The sequence below is a fragment of the Ailuropoda melanoleuca genome, chromosome 3 (assembly GCF_002007445.2).
Source record: "Ailuropoda melanoleuca isolate Jingjing chromosome 3, ASM200744v2, whole genome shotgun sequence".
Taxonomy (NCBI): domain Eukaryota; kingdom Metazoa; phylum Chordata; class Mammalia; order Carnivora; family Ursidae; genus Ailuropoda; species Ailuropoda melanoleuca.
The window spans coordinates 96,235,471-96,250,702 of NC_048220.1; positions in this window are offsets into that span (position 1 = coordinate 96,235,471).

Consider the following 15,232-nt stretch of genomic DNA (forward strand, 5'->3'; position numbering starts at 1 on the left):
ATCTGTAATATTTTGTATCATAGATACAGGACTAATCACAGCTTTTAAAAATTACTTTTAAAAATTGAAGTAACTGCAGGGAGACAACTGTATTTTCATTAAGAATTGGTACTTCTCAAAAGAATAGTAGCTATCTGTAGTCTCTTCTATGGCAACATAAATGCTGATTTTTAAAATAACAGCTCTCTATAATTTAGTCCTCCCCACATTATGATGCCTCACAAAATAGTTTTTCAAATATGTTTGTCCTTCCTTTGCTTGAAAGAGCCTTTGGAAAGGTACGATATCTTACTAGAATTTATAACAAAATGACAAGCAGTGGTTGCTGGGTTGCAATAGTGAGCTAGATACACAAGTATAATTAGAAAGTCAAATCTTCCTTATTTAATTACATTATTAAGATAGAGGCATTAACAGAGTTTCACATCTTTTTAACTTCAGGTATTCTATATGGAGGCTGTATAGAGCCCAAATCTGCAAGTATCATTGAACAGTATTTTCAAAGATGCCTGAACTATTCGAACCAATCACTCTGAGCTCATGTTTTTTTTTTGTTTTTGTTTTTGTTTTCTTTTCCACTTAAATTAATCTTTGGCTGAGAAAAGTGGTTCTTAGTAGTTATGACTAGAGTCGTGTTTATTCAAGTAATGAAAAATAAGGTTATCAGCAGGAAAGAACAACTTTGTGTCCTGAATTGCAGTTTTCTTATACCTTTACAGAGGAAATTAAATATTCACCTTGTCTCCATGTGGACAGATTTTGTGGTAGGAGTAGACACTGTAATTTGTCTGCAGTACAAATATTTCTGTATAGATCACACTTACTCAGGAAATGCCCAGAATATAAATTATAATAAAACTATTTCAGTCAAGATGGATTCAAAACTCAAACTGTTTAAACCATCAGGGTACTCAGAATATACAAATGTGTATATGTAAGTGTGTGTGTGTGTGTGTGTGTGTTTATATATATAAATTAGGGACTTGAAATATATGCCCTAATATACTTGGAAGTAAATATATTGTATATACCACTCTTTACTTTGGTAATAAGTATAAAAATAAGGAAAAGAAGGCATGATGAGAAAGGAAGAAGCACCATTTCAGATATAAATGAAATGTAGCTATCTCCAGATTAACATCTTGGTGATTATAAAAGCTTTCATTTCGGTTTGTTTTCCAGGCTGTCAAGAAACACGCGCTCACGTGTTGTACTTATTGAATGTCATTACCTGAATATTAACAATTAAGTTGCTTTTAAGAGATACGAAATGATAGAAATTCTGAGTGTTCTTTCTTCACTACCCTTCCATGTTTATTTGCAGATTTGGGTTGATAGGATGTTCACTGAATTATTAATGTTACCTTATGAACGAAATGTGGAAAGTTTTTTTTTCTTTTTTTCCTTTACCTCTTTTAAGAAAAATTCTAGACCATGGTGAAAAACTCACCCCAGGAATTGCAGTATCTATTGGGCTAAAGAATAGGCTAATTTAAGTCATTATTTTAAATAGAAGATAGCAGTTGCTTAAGCAGTATTCTCAGTGCTGTATGATGAGACTATTCTATCAAGCCCTTGCGTATACAAGCCATATCTACATAATACCTCCCAGGAAAAAAATAAGAATTTTGTATGTCTGTAGAATAAATAGAAGAGGAAGACTGGAACATTGTATCTATTAATAACCTAACAGTTTTTTTTTCTCCACTTCTCTGTTTTCAACTATCCTTTACTGCTTCAGCCTTTCTTTCAGTATTTGCTGCAATTTTAAGATTTTCTCCAACCTCACAGCATATAATCTTAAAAATATATAAATAAATAAAATACATTATCAACTATAGGAGAGTGTTTTTTTCCCTTACATAATTTTCTACAGTGGCTCAAGAAACATATCAACAAAAGCTTTGAACAACAGCTTTACTGAATCACTGTGCCATAAATGGACTTTCATATAAAATTATTTCCTCTCTTAAGTTTACAGAAGACATAGAGAAACTATCTGTATTATAAATTTAACTTCGAGGAAATGCTCCAAAAGAGTTTGTAAAATGCCAGGGCGCCTGGGTGGCGCAGCTGTTAAGCATCTGTGCTTGGCGTAGGTCAGGATCCTGGGGTCCTGGGATAGGTCCATGTAGGCTCCCTGCTCATTGGGGGTCTGCTTGTTCCTCTCCCTCTGCCCCCCCCTTTAGCCCCTGCTCTCTCTCTCTCTCTCTCTCAAATAAATAAAATCTTTTAAAAGAGAGGAGTTTTAAAAATGCAAAAAAAGTGGAGAGATAATATGTTCTCTTGACCTTCTTCAAAGAGTGAACAATTTTACAGCGTTTGTGAGCTAAGAAAAACACTTGTATAAATGGAAATCTCTGAAGTCTTTGCCTTTCCAGCAAGCTTTGTGTTGTGGGCAGTGAATTGGAGATATGATTTAAGATTTTCTTCCTATTCAGAAACGAACAATTTCCAGTCCAGATCTTCAATTTGACCTTAAAAAACAATACTCCCTCCCATGTGTGTCTAAAAGAAATACTGCCGTAAGCTATTATAGTTTGTCTGAACTCTATTATCATTTTTAATAATATTGATTTTTATGTGAATTTTGTCCAGATTTGGTATCAATTATAATGTCATGAGGTGGAATGCTATAAAATTAACTAAACACTGAGATCCACAGAGTTCAATTTTATACAAAGCACAGCAACTGACTCACTATGGAAACCAAAAAAATCACTTGACCACTTGCGCCTTCTATTTTCTTATCCACAAAATGAGAATAATGGTACTTGCTCATGTGGATTTTACTGAGATTCCAAGAGACTCAGCTCAGAAAGTAGATTTCAAGTACTTTGAAATGTGTAAAACATGCAATAAAATATTATCAATAAATTGATGAGAATAAGTGAAATTTTATAGAGTGAATAGACCGACAAATAGAGATCTATGTTATTTTGTTTCTGTGATTAAGTTTAGGAAAATTTATCATTTTTTCTTACACTTTAACAATTGGTATATACACCCTGAGATTTATGTCAAAAGGAAAGCCTTTAAATTTGTTTGAAGTATGTACATTTTAAATGTTTTCCAACCCAGGAACATGAACGTCTTTCCATTTGTTTATGTCTTCTTTAATTTCTTTTATCAATGTATTGTACTTTTCAGTATAGCTCTTTCATCTCCTTGGTCAAGTATATTCTTAAGTATTTTATTCCTTTTGTCACTATTATAAATGGGATTGTTTTCTTAATTTCCTTTTCACATATTTCATTGTTAGTGTATAGAAATGCAACTGATTTTTGTATATTGATTTTGTATCCTGCAATTTTGCAACCTAAATATCAATCAATACATGAATGGATTAAAAAATGTGGTATCAACACACACACACACAAACACACACACACACACACAGTGTAATATTATTTAGCTTTAACAGAAGAAGGAAATCCTACCATTTGCAACAATAGGAATGGAACTTGGAAGAGGACTACACTAGAGGACATACAGTGGCTGTGTTGAACTATGCAAAAATAAATAAATAACCCACTATTACAAATTATTGATGTTACATTCCAAAGCCCTCTTTAAATGAGAATTGAGACTGATTGTAAAACAGGAAGAAGAGTAAAATAAACTGAAAAGAAACTTTTAACAAAGCTTCAAGAAACTTGTTTTACTATTAATCCATATTGCTATGGAAGTAAATAGGTCAAATTAGGTAAACAGGAAGCTTATAGACCTGACTGCTTGAAAGAAATATTCTGTACAGCATTATTTATGTTTGTTTGATCTGTTCATTAACTTAAAATGTTAGTCTTTAACACTAATTTTTTAAAATTATTTGAATTCACTAAGCTTATCTTCTGAGTAATTGATCTCATAGGTAAATACTTGGTTTATTTAAAAAGGAAATAGGGTAGGCACCACTGCAGTTTCATGAGTCTAGAATTTATGCTAAAACAAAAAGGGAAATAATTTTGGCTCTTAACAAATGGGGGAACATTTTTATCTATTGATTTATACTCCTAAAAGCAGTTCAAACATTTATTTCCTAGAGGTGGCATCATAGTAAATATGAAATATGGGCTTTGGTTTCTTATATCATCTGGAGAAGAAATAATTGATATCACTGATTTGTTGAGCTCACAGCAGCTGGTTAGCTCATTTAATTATAACCTGAAGGCTTTTATTTTTACCATAAGTATATTCTCTGCTTTCCAACCAAAGCCCAGGATGGTTTTTACATCATTGTACATAGATTCATGATTGACAACCTCTTGTAATTCTCCTTATGGACGTAATTCTGGTCAGGAGTGATCACTTGATCTGCATGCCATAAATAAGCACTCAGGTTGGCATACCTATCTCACTATTAATATAAATGGCGTTTGTTTTCAGGTAACAGAAAGATAGTCTGTTTCAGGAGCCATCCCTCTCCTGTATTGCAAGGTCAGTATATCCTGATGCTTCTATGAGTGCCCAAACCCCAAATGCCCAGAGAGAACCGATGAATACTAGAATAGAAAGTGAAGGAGCTCAAGCCCAGCGTATACCAAGCAGTAGTGTTATGTGGGTGAATCACTTTACTACTCTGGCTTTCATTTTTTTCATATGAAATAGGTGTTGGAATAATTGCTGTCTATGATTTCTTCGTGCCTTATCATTCCATAATATGTATCTGAAATTTTGCTGAATCCTTTGAGATGCAGCTGCCAAACGGTGGAAATTCGGTTCCTCAAGGGTGGTTCTGAGGAGTAGAGTCACACCATGTATTCACTAAAATTTGCCTCTTTTAATCCTTTCCATAGCTTCAGAGAAGAGTGCACCTCAAGAATTGAGTGGCTTTTCTGTTTTCCTCAAAGAACCAATAAAACTGAAATTTAGGTCAAGAAAGAGTAAAATTGGAGATAATTGTGGTGAAATCATGCTAATAATTTTGAGTACTCAGGTTTTTTTCATAAATTACTCTCCATCGTGATCCAATCCAATTAATCATCATCATATCTCCTTGAGGGAGTTAAGTAGCTAATATTACTAGGCGAATTAAGATGCCCATTTTTGCTTTAAGAAGTATCTTCCCCAGCTTTATTTTTAACACCAATTACCTCTTTATCTAGAGTAGGCTGAAGTATACCAATGATACCAAATATGTTCTTTTTTGTGGTTATCTCACTGATTTATTTCATGAATTTGATGGTATTTCAAAAAAAAGTAATTATGTATCACAGCGTAGTGAATTCTAAGATTTTCTAATTGTCCAAATAAGACTTTAATAACTAAATTGAATCCTCAGGTTTCATGAACTTATCAGCTCTTCCATTAATTTGCTGCATGTTCTTGCCCAAATTCTTAAACATATTTGTGCCTCACTCTAAGAAGCTGGTAACTTAATTGCTCTGTTAATATTTGTATTTCTTAGATGTGTTGCACAAATTCAGAATAATATTGTCCTTATATCTGGTATCAATATTTATTCATTAAAATGAAGATTGCTAGAGGAAACAATGACCAGCTTTTTAAACCCAGTGCTCTAAAACTTTTTCAACCTTGTACAAATGTGTATACAAAGTGACATTTGTATGTATGCACAGGGTATGTACGAAGCATACATCTAACTAGGTCTTTCTTTTTATTTTTCATTGAACAAGAGAATTAATGTAGAAATAAAATTAGGAATTTTCTCAAAGTATTTGATATTTACAGAATTACAGAATTGGACATGATCCTAGAGAGAATGTGCTTCTGTTCCCTCATTTCCTATAATGTATTCCCTCTGTGTAGGAGAGTGATTTAGGAGAGAGTATTTGGAGACAAGCACTGGATTTTGAGTACTGACTACCACTAAATAGCTCTGTAGACTTGGCCAAAACCTAGATCTTAATTTTTTGCAGTTTTGTAACTGAATGATTAATTTCTAATTCATTGAACTTTTAGTTAAGTAAGGTGATGTATTCAAAACACTTGATATGCTGAAAATAAGAGGGACAGAGGGTGAGAAGAGATAAAATGATGTTTCTTTGTCCAGTGAGCTACTAGGTGAATGCTTCCTTTTGGTCTTTTAGAATTCACTTTGATTCAATTTTCTGATGCCCTCTGCTCTGGACGAGACCACGGAAAAAGAATGAACAGGCACTGACCTCTGGATATTTCTATTTGCCTTCATATCTCTTAGCTTCCATTGCAGCAGTTTCTACTGAGAAACAAAATGAATAAGTTTGGGGAGTGAGCCAATTTGGCAAAGATCACTCTTCTCTTCCTGTGTTACTTAATGCCCCTAGCAGAGCATGGCACTCACTCACCCATGTCTTCTTCATTACTGCCATATTGTGTAACAAATATCTCTATTAGCATTTCTTTCCCTAGATTCTAATTATCTGTCAATGTTTCTTTTCACTAGACTGAGTTCCTTGAGGGCATAGGGTATATATATTTTTTTATTTCAGCACAGCTCTAACACATGGTAAGTGCCATTCAGTCTGAATGAATGAAGTTTATGTGTTAGATTAATAATGGGAAATAAATTCAGAAAAAAAGAGTAAAGATAGGAAACCATATGTAGGTTAGAAGTAGAAATCAATCTATGTGGAATAGAGGTTTTGATATATATAATCTATGGTCACCATACATACTAAACTTAGGTGAATTCTGTCTAGTCCCGCCTACATGAGCCTTCTTTTAAGCCTGATGGCCACACTTGATATGAATTAAATATGTGCAGGATAAATGAAGAATGAGCCACAATTACTTTAACATTGATTATTCTATGGATATTTTAGTTTTAAAATTGAAACCTTTATCCTAATTGCTATTCACAGTATGCTGTGGTTTATTGATCTCCACATATGTACCAGGCACTGTAGAGGGATCTCTGCATTAAAATTTTAAACTTCACGATTATAGTGAAGTAATTTTGATATCCTTATTTTATAAATGAGCACATTGGAGCATGGAGTGAAATTTACAATATTACATCCATAGGTGATTATGTAAATATACTGGTGTTACTCTCTTTCTCCAGGTAACTTTCAGATGATCTGCTAATGAATGTCACAATGGTCTGATCAAAATATATTTTAGTAATGATAGTGAGAAAAGAGCCAGCAGTTGGACAATTGCTAGAAAGATGAAAGGGTAGGAATAATGCACATACTGGATAATTGACCCACTTGAATTGTCTGTGTGGGAATGGCAAGAGCACACTACCTTCTTCTGTTCTATCCTAAATATTGCTTCTCAGTGTCTGGGGTAGCTCATAAACCAGGACACAGAGTATATGATTCACTGGGAACTAGTTAAGAGGCTACTGGCACAAACTTGCTAACATACGTAAATGTCTTATATAAGCATATGCTTCTCAGTATTCTAAGCCCTTTCTCATAAACTAGCTTATAATATGTAGGCTAGCAGAGAAAAGCAGCAAAGTATCCTGGCTCAGACACAAGACAGATGTGAATGCAAATTCTGACTCTGCTTTTCTTCGCTGACTGTGAGCAAGTTATATGACTGTCCTTGTTGGTAAAAAATGGGATAAAACAGATTTCATAAAAACAAATTACTTAATATATTATATGACCTGTAATAACCCTTTTCGTGAGGCAAGACTGGCAGTGTAGTTCCATTCAAGATGGTAAAAACAAACAAACAAGAGAAGTAAATGACATTCATTCAGAAATTTATGGAACATCTCTGTAAGATATCGGATACTGCACTAGACCCTAGATAAATAAAGAGAAATAGATTCCAAATAGCCTTCACATGTCTCAAACTATGAGTGCGCTCCTAAGTCATAGTTGTAGTCAGCTAATAGTAACATTTTTTTCAACACTTACCTTACGTCAGATGCTATTTTACTTACTTAATCTTCGCAACAACCTTATAAGCTAAGAACCATTATTATCGCCAATTTTTAGATGATCAAACCAAGGTTGTGAGAGTTTAATTTGCCTAAGATGGCATATTTAAAGTGTTTAGCTGTACCAGACAGCCTTCACAGTCCATGTTCCCTGCTGTGAGATATTGCCTCTTGTGTGTGATTTCTACTCTCAAATATCTGCTTAGGAAAAAAAAAAAGGACAATAATATCTGATCAAGATGTCACAGGGAGATACTTGTGCATACTTGATCACTGCAAATACACAGACATAATAGATTTTAAAAAATAGGCAGTTAACCATACTCAAAAAAGAAAACTCTCCATGTATCAGCAATCCCTTGGTGATAAATTGGTATTCAAATCATAAGGTGGCACAGCAGTGGGAATCATGTTTAATCTCTTGAATATTCTTGCAGAACCTGGGGCCATACTCCTCATCAATGAGCTGTTGTGGGAATAGCACCATGTAACCAATAGTTTCATGTTCAACTTTGCAAACCAGAAGTGTACTGGTTGCCTGTGACCCAGGAATAAAGCAGAACTACCCATGCAAGTATACGGAGCTTATCTGTAATACTTGAAGAGGTAGTACAAAGTTTTGCAGAAGACAAAAGTGGATTATGGATCTTGTCTCACTAAGAGATATCGTGCAGTTAACACCACTTTTGTGAGCCTGTTTCCTCATTTATAAAATGTGCATAAAATGAATGTACTTCATTGAATTGTTGTAAAGATTAAACCAAATAATGTATCTACTTACAAAAATGCTTGACTCATACTAAATAACATGTATTTGCTAAGGTTAAGACCAAACAATTTTTACTTTGACTGTTTTTGGTAGAAATACTTTAACATATTTTATCTCATGCTCATGCCATTCTACATGGAGGTCGTTGAAAATTCATTATACCATTATTTTAAAATAATAGAAATTTAGGTTGTTAAAGGATTTTGGAAATCATCTCATCAAATCTCCCTCCCTATTATAGAGATGTAGAAATGGAGGCAGAGAGAAGTAAGTGACTTGCTCATGGTTCACCTAACCTAGTGCAGGAATCTGTTCCAGTGCACCGTTGACCTTAAGGCATTAAGGCTTTACCACTTTATTCTACTAAAGGAGGGCTGTGTGCCCCCGATGCACAACGAGCCCACAATTGTGAAGCTAATTTTTATATTCCTCCGTTTCACTGCTTTCCGTGTACTGTCATTTCTATTTTGGTCTGCCTGATTCTAAAGCCCCTCCTATTTCTTCACATTTTACTCCTCTCATCCACTTTGGAGTAAGGAACAAATTAGGGTGAACTGGGTTTTAAACAGGAGTGAATAGGCTTTGAGTGAAAGTAGAGTGACTCTGCTGTGAGTAAAACACTTGTCTTTCAATACTTATATTTTGGTATTTACTTTGTGGGTGGTAGCAGGAGTTGAGGGGAATTCTGGGCTAAGCATCAGGTTATCAGTTTTTTAAAAAGATTTATTTATTTTAGAGAGAGCACGGGGGAGGGGCAGAGGGGGAGAGAGAATTTCAAGCAGACTTCCTACTGAGTGGGGAGCCCAGTGTGGGGCTTGATCTCACAACCCCGAGATCATGACCTGTGCCGAAACCAAGAGTCAGATGCTTAAGTGATTAAGCCACCCAGGAGCCCCGCATCAAGTTATCAATTTTATGGAAATATTAAAATCCCTAGAAAAGTGAATTACAGATAAAAGTAAGGCATTGTTACATTAACACTTGGATAAATATAAAACTCAGTCATTGAAAATGAATTAATAAACTACCACCACCAACAAAAAATAATCCAAGAATAGTAACTAAATTATGAGATTTTGATGTGTTCAATTAGAACTATAATGTAGTGGGGCGCCTGGGTGGCACAACGGTTAAGCGTCTGCCTTCAGCTCAGGGCGTGATCCCAGCGTTCTGGGATCGAGTCCCGCATCAGGCTCCTCCGCTATGAGCCTGCTTCTTCCTCTCCCACTTCCCTTGCTTGTGTTCCCTCTCTCGCTGGCTGTCTCTATCTCTGTTGAATAAATAAATAAAATCTTAAAAAAAAAAGAACTATAATGTAGAAGTTAAACAGAGAAGGTTGTCAATTCATTTTGTAGTAATTGAGAAACAAGCAAATTAATTTTAGAAATGTAGGAAAAGTCTATTTGCATGTTATCTTTATGACTGTACGTAAAACATCTAGTCTGGAAGAATTCCCATTCAAAGGGACACTAAATCAGCATAGTGCTATTCTGCAGGTCTCCCCCAATATTTACCCACATGCTTATGAACACACACAGTCAGAAAGATGAATGTAGCTCAGGTTCTGGAGGATTTAAGACAATAATTGCCTTCAGTGTTTCTGGGGCAGAAAGCATTAGACTGCTGAAATCTGGGTTAAGGACATTTTTAAGCCAAAACACATAATCAAATATCCAAACTTTGTGCGAAGGTTTTTGAAAATGTACCCTTCATGGTACTAGAACCTCACATCACTGAAACTTCTCTGTAGCAGTTTGTGGTTTTCTTTTCTTTTCTTTTCTTTTTTTTTTTTTTTGGTGTGATAATACACATTTTATTTTTGTATCAGCTAATATTTGTTATAAGCAAGTTTATGGTTACAGATTTCATAGACCTGATATGGAATGTTTTTAACTTTAATTTTATCAATTGTATCTCAATCCTTATTACTAGCATATATTGAGATGGTAGGATGATGGTGATGACAACAATGATACTATAAACATTTTCTTATTATGTATGGTGCCTTGTATATTCTAGACACTAAGCAATTTACACATATAAATTCATTTGATAATAACATATGGAAATAGGTTTTTACTGGTAAGTGCTTTCTGACAAGTCCCTCTGTGCCTGTATGGCTCCACCATCAGCTCATTATGGCTCCTGAAATCCAACCATTACGAAGTTTTTTAAAGAGCTTAAACTGGACATCAGAATAGTTTAGGTCCCAGTCTGTGTTCATGTTTAAACTATTATCTCTTGATTGCAAATCTACCCTTCTATACTTTGTAATGCGGGAACTAACTAGACAGCTTTCATTCCTCCCTTTAAGATGCTTCCTACCCAGTTCTGGGAATAGGAAGCCCTCTAGGGAGATGAGAAGAAAGAAGAGAAAAGGAATTATGGATTTCCTCAGTCCCTTCTAAGTCTGTTCGTACATAAGGACTGTCCTGATAATGGCCCACCACTCTAGCAACAGCACTAGTTTCAGCCTCAAGTTCTTACTGCATTCCCAGGACTAGCCCCAACATGCTCCAGACATTGACCCTTTAAAAGCCTGGGCCCAAGTTCCTTGGGAATCTTTCTCAAGATGATGTTCCCAGCCCCTTCTCTTTTTTTCCCTAGCTTTAAGGGTAGTAGGTATTTCTCTGTCTGAACTGCGCTTGATACCAGGGGATTCTGAAGTTTATTTGACCATGTCCATGTCCTTTAATAAAGTACTGCTCTCCTTTCCAGGAGGAAGTGTCATACTAGTAATTCATAATATGAAGTTATATCACAATTAATTAAAAGCATCACTCTTATTGATTGTAATGAAATAATCCTGAGAATCAAGGGCCTTCACTTCTTAATTTTTATAGTAGTTACGATGGATATAAGAACTGTGCGTGTTGGGTCCTCTTCTGACTGCACTGGAGGATCAACAGGCAGAAAAGTATAAGCTCGGGCTTTTAATTCTCATTCAAGTAATAGAGAACAAAGGAGCTTCTATGGCAGTCTCAAAAGAATCTCTTCTTTCTTTTTTTTTCTTTAAAGATTGTATTTATTAATGTGACAGAGAGACAGCCAGCGAGAGAGGGAACACAGCAGGGGGAGTGGGAGAGGAAGAAGCAGGCTCCCAGCCGAGGAGCCCGATGTGGTACTCGATCCCAGAACACCGGGATCACACCCTGAGCCGAAGGCAGATGCTTAACAACTGCGCTATCTAGGCGCCCCGATAATCTCTTATTTCTTGTACCTACAAGGCCGGCTTCTCTTAAAAAGTAGATGCATATTTTAATTGTGCTGATTGTAGAATTACAATGTAAATCAAAATCTTACATTGCCCATGTCTCTCATGAGAAAGGACATTAATTGGGAAGGAAAGTGAGGCTAAAACTTGTATGGTGACATCTGAGTGGACTTTAACAGTTCTTAGAATCTTAGAACTCTAAGGTTTTTTACGACTTTTTTAAAAAAGATTTTTATTTGAGAGAGAATAAGCAAGTGCCTGTGTGTGGGAGTAGGGGGAGGGGCAGAGGGGGAAGGAAAGGGACAAGCAAACTCCTTGCTAAGCAGAAAGCCAAATGCAGGGCTTGGGCCTCGGGGCTCAGTGTAAGGCTGGATCTCAGGATCCTGAAATAATGACCTGAGCTGAAATCAAGAGTCATATGCTCAACCGATGCCCCTCTAAGACTTTCTTAGAGATGGAAGCAATCCACCTTCCCGGATGTGAGAGGACGATCCTGCTCTTGAGTTAAGACCCTTCAGTTATTCTGTCAGATAAAGAATTGCAAATCAACCAGTTGACAGGCTGAGGGAAAAGGGTAGTAAAAGAAGGAAGTTATTTATATCAACTACAATCATGTAATTCCTTACACCTATGAGGACTATAGAAGGTATGCATATTTTATTCCTTGCTTGCTATTACTTTCATAGACATTGAGCTCTCTCTTTCTGTAAAGTTCACATGGGTATTTAAACAAATTTCAACAAATTGTTATTTGTATTTATTAAATAGTTTTTTTTAATCTCCCTTCTCCTGTTCCCTTACTGTTTTATAGAAAGGTATTTTATCATATACAGGCTCACAATTGAATCTTTAGGAAACAGATTATTCAGGTGGGACCATGATTATATTAAAGATTAAATGTCATCACTCAGAAATGGATACTATGATTCTTGCCTAGAAATGGATATGATGGCTGTTTGGATTTTGTGTATCTCCTTTATGGACAAATACTGAGAGCGTTTTGTTTGTATGAAGGATAATTGCATCTTATTGTTGTGAGACAGTATACATATGCACAGAAGTGAATGTAGGAACCACAAGAGACTATGGACACTGGGAAACAAATGGAGGGCTTCAGAGGGAAGAAGGGTGGGGGATTGGGATAGGCCGATGATGGGTATTAAGGAGGGCACATATTGCATGGAGCACTGGGTGTTATACGCAAACAATGAATCATGGAACACTACATCAAAAACTAAGGATGTACTGTATGGTGACTAACATAACATAATAAAAAATTAAAAGAAAAAAAAAAGAAGTGAATGTATAGTACCAAATAACCGATGGGGTGAAGTTTGCCAGTTATTAAGCATTTATCTGTCACCTCCAAATACAACCTTCCATACTCTGTTTTGTGATGCTGGGGTTGAGACTGTTTAGTTTTCATTTCTTCTCTGCCACTGTCAGGTTATTCCAATAGAAGGCACTGGGGGAAGACTAGAGAGAAGGTGGAAAGGGAAAGGGAAAAGAACATTCTTCTTTTTGTTGACTTGCTTTGCCTTTTAATGTACCCTTCACCTTGTGAAAACAGTTGATTCCAGTCTCCAGGGTTTTGCATTCCCAGAACCAGCGTTATTGTGCCTTCCCAGGGTATCAGTTTCAGTCAAGCAACATCTCTTCCTTGTGAGTCTGATCCCAAATGTGCAAGTATTCTCCTGCACATGGCTGAGATCCTAGCAGCACATAGACAGACTACAGAGGTCTGAGACCCAGTCCGAGGTGCCCCTCTTCTGATTACCTGTGATTCCACCAGCAGCCATGTGGTACCCTGTTCTTGGAGGTCTGATTCCCAGCTCTGGGGTTACCTTCTCTGAGCTGCTGAGCTGCTCTCACCATCCAGGTGATATCCTCTCTTCAGATGACTGAGTCCAGTTCTATAAGGCCTCTTGCCTAACTTTTTTAGGCTCTGCAAACCCTATCAGCTTTCTTTTAGTGTCTACTCCTACAGTTACTATCTCTGTGTTGCTCATTTATCAGTTCCCTATATTAAATTCTCTTTATTGAAATACATAATCTGGTTTCTGTTTTACACAGTCCTAATTTGTGTTGGCTGGGGTAAATCATGTCACCATTCAGATTCAATTCCTTACCTGTTTTATTGGTGGGTGGTTATAGAAGGGGTAGTTCAAATAATATTAAGGTGGTGTTTCATCACCTTTTCTGGTGAATACTAGTCCCAACATTTCCTTCCTGCAAAATAATACCTATGGCCATGTGAATTTGGGAAATGTTAAATACTATAGCAAACTGTGACAGAATCATAGTGCACACAGGCATAATAAAGGCTTTGAGAAGTCCAGCAGAAAAGAAACATATTGTACTTAGATTCAGCATCTCTTCCCAAACTATTTGGCTAGGAAAACTGTTTTATTTTCAGTTAACCTTTATCACCATTCCATGACATACATTGAATAATAGTATTCTCTAGAATTCTTAGCAATTCAGAAGTTTTATAATTTCATGAATTTTTTTCAAGATCCTTTTATTGAGGAGAAATCTAATGCCAATAAATTGATTTTACTTACCTGTTTCAGTTCTAAGCCTAAATGTTAACTGAAAGTAGTGTCCTTTGCAGTGAAATGTAGAATGAGTGCCAAGGAAGGGGCAGGAAGGATGTCAGAACACCAGGAGAATTATTACAGGAAATGAAAGAGAAGATGAGAGAATTCTGGAGGGAATTAAAAACAGAATCACTTCGGGGTCTATGAGGATATGTGTGGTTATGGTTAGGTGAAGAAGCTATACATTACGCTGCCTGGGTGTGACTCTCCGCTATGCCACCTGAGTGCCACTTGCTTTTGAAGAAAATGAGTTCTCTGTACCTTGGTTTCTCATCTTTAAATGGAAGATAATAGTAGCATATACTTTACCAGTTGAGGAAGATTAAATGTAGCGTAGCATATAAGGTGATAACACTTGCCTGGTATTTAATGCACTCCCTAAAACAGAAGCAAGTACTGCCTAAAACTCCCTATGGAGTTAGACTCAATTAACTTACATAGAAAAGAATAGTAATGAAACAACCATAAATTGTTCAAAATGGAAGGACTCTAAAGGGCATCTGATCAAACCCTCTCATCCTATAGCTGAGAATACAAAGAAGTCTCCCAGAGACCGAGACTTGGTCAGGGAGCTAATTCATAGAGACATTGGATGGAGCTCTCAGTCTCCTCACCCTAAGCAGAGCGCTATTTTAAGTAGCCTCTAATTTGTTGGGCTGTAGAATTTTTGCATTTTTCTGGATTAAGTTAAGAGTAGTAATCTCAAAAATATTTCTTTCTGGGTTCATAGCTCAGGGTGACCTCAATGATATTTAAGGCCCAACAACAGCTAATGAAGGGTTTATCAATTTGGACAAACCACGCTGCAT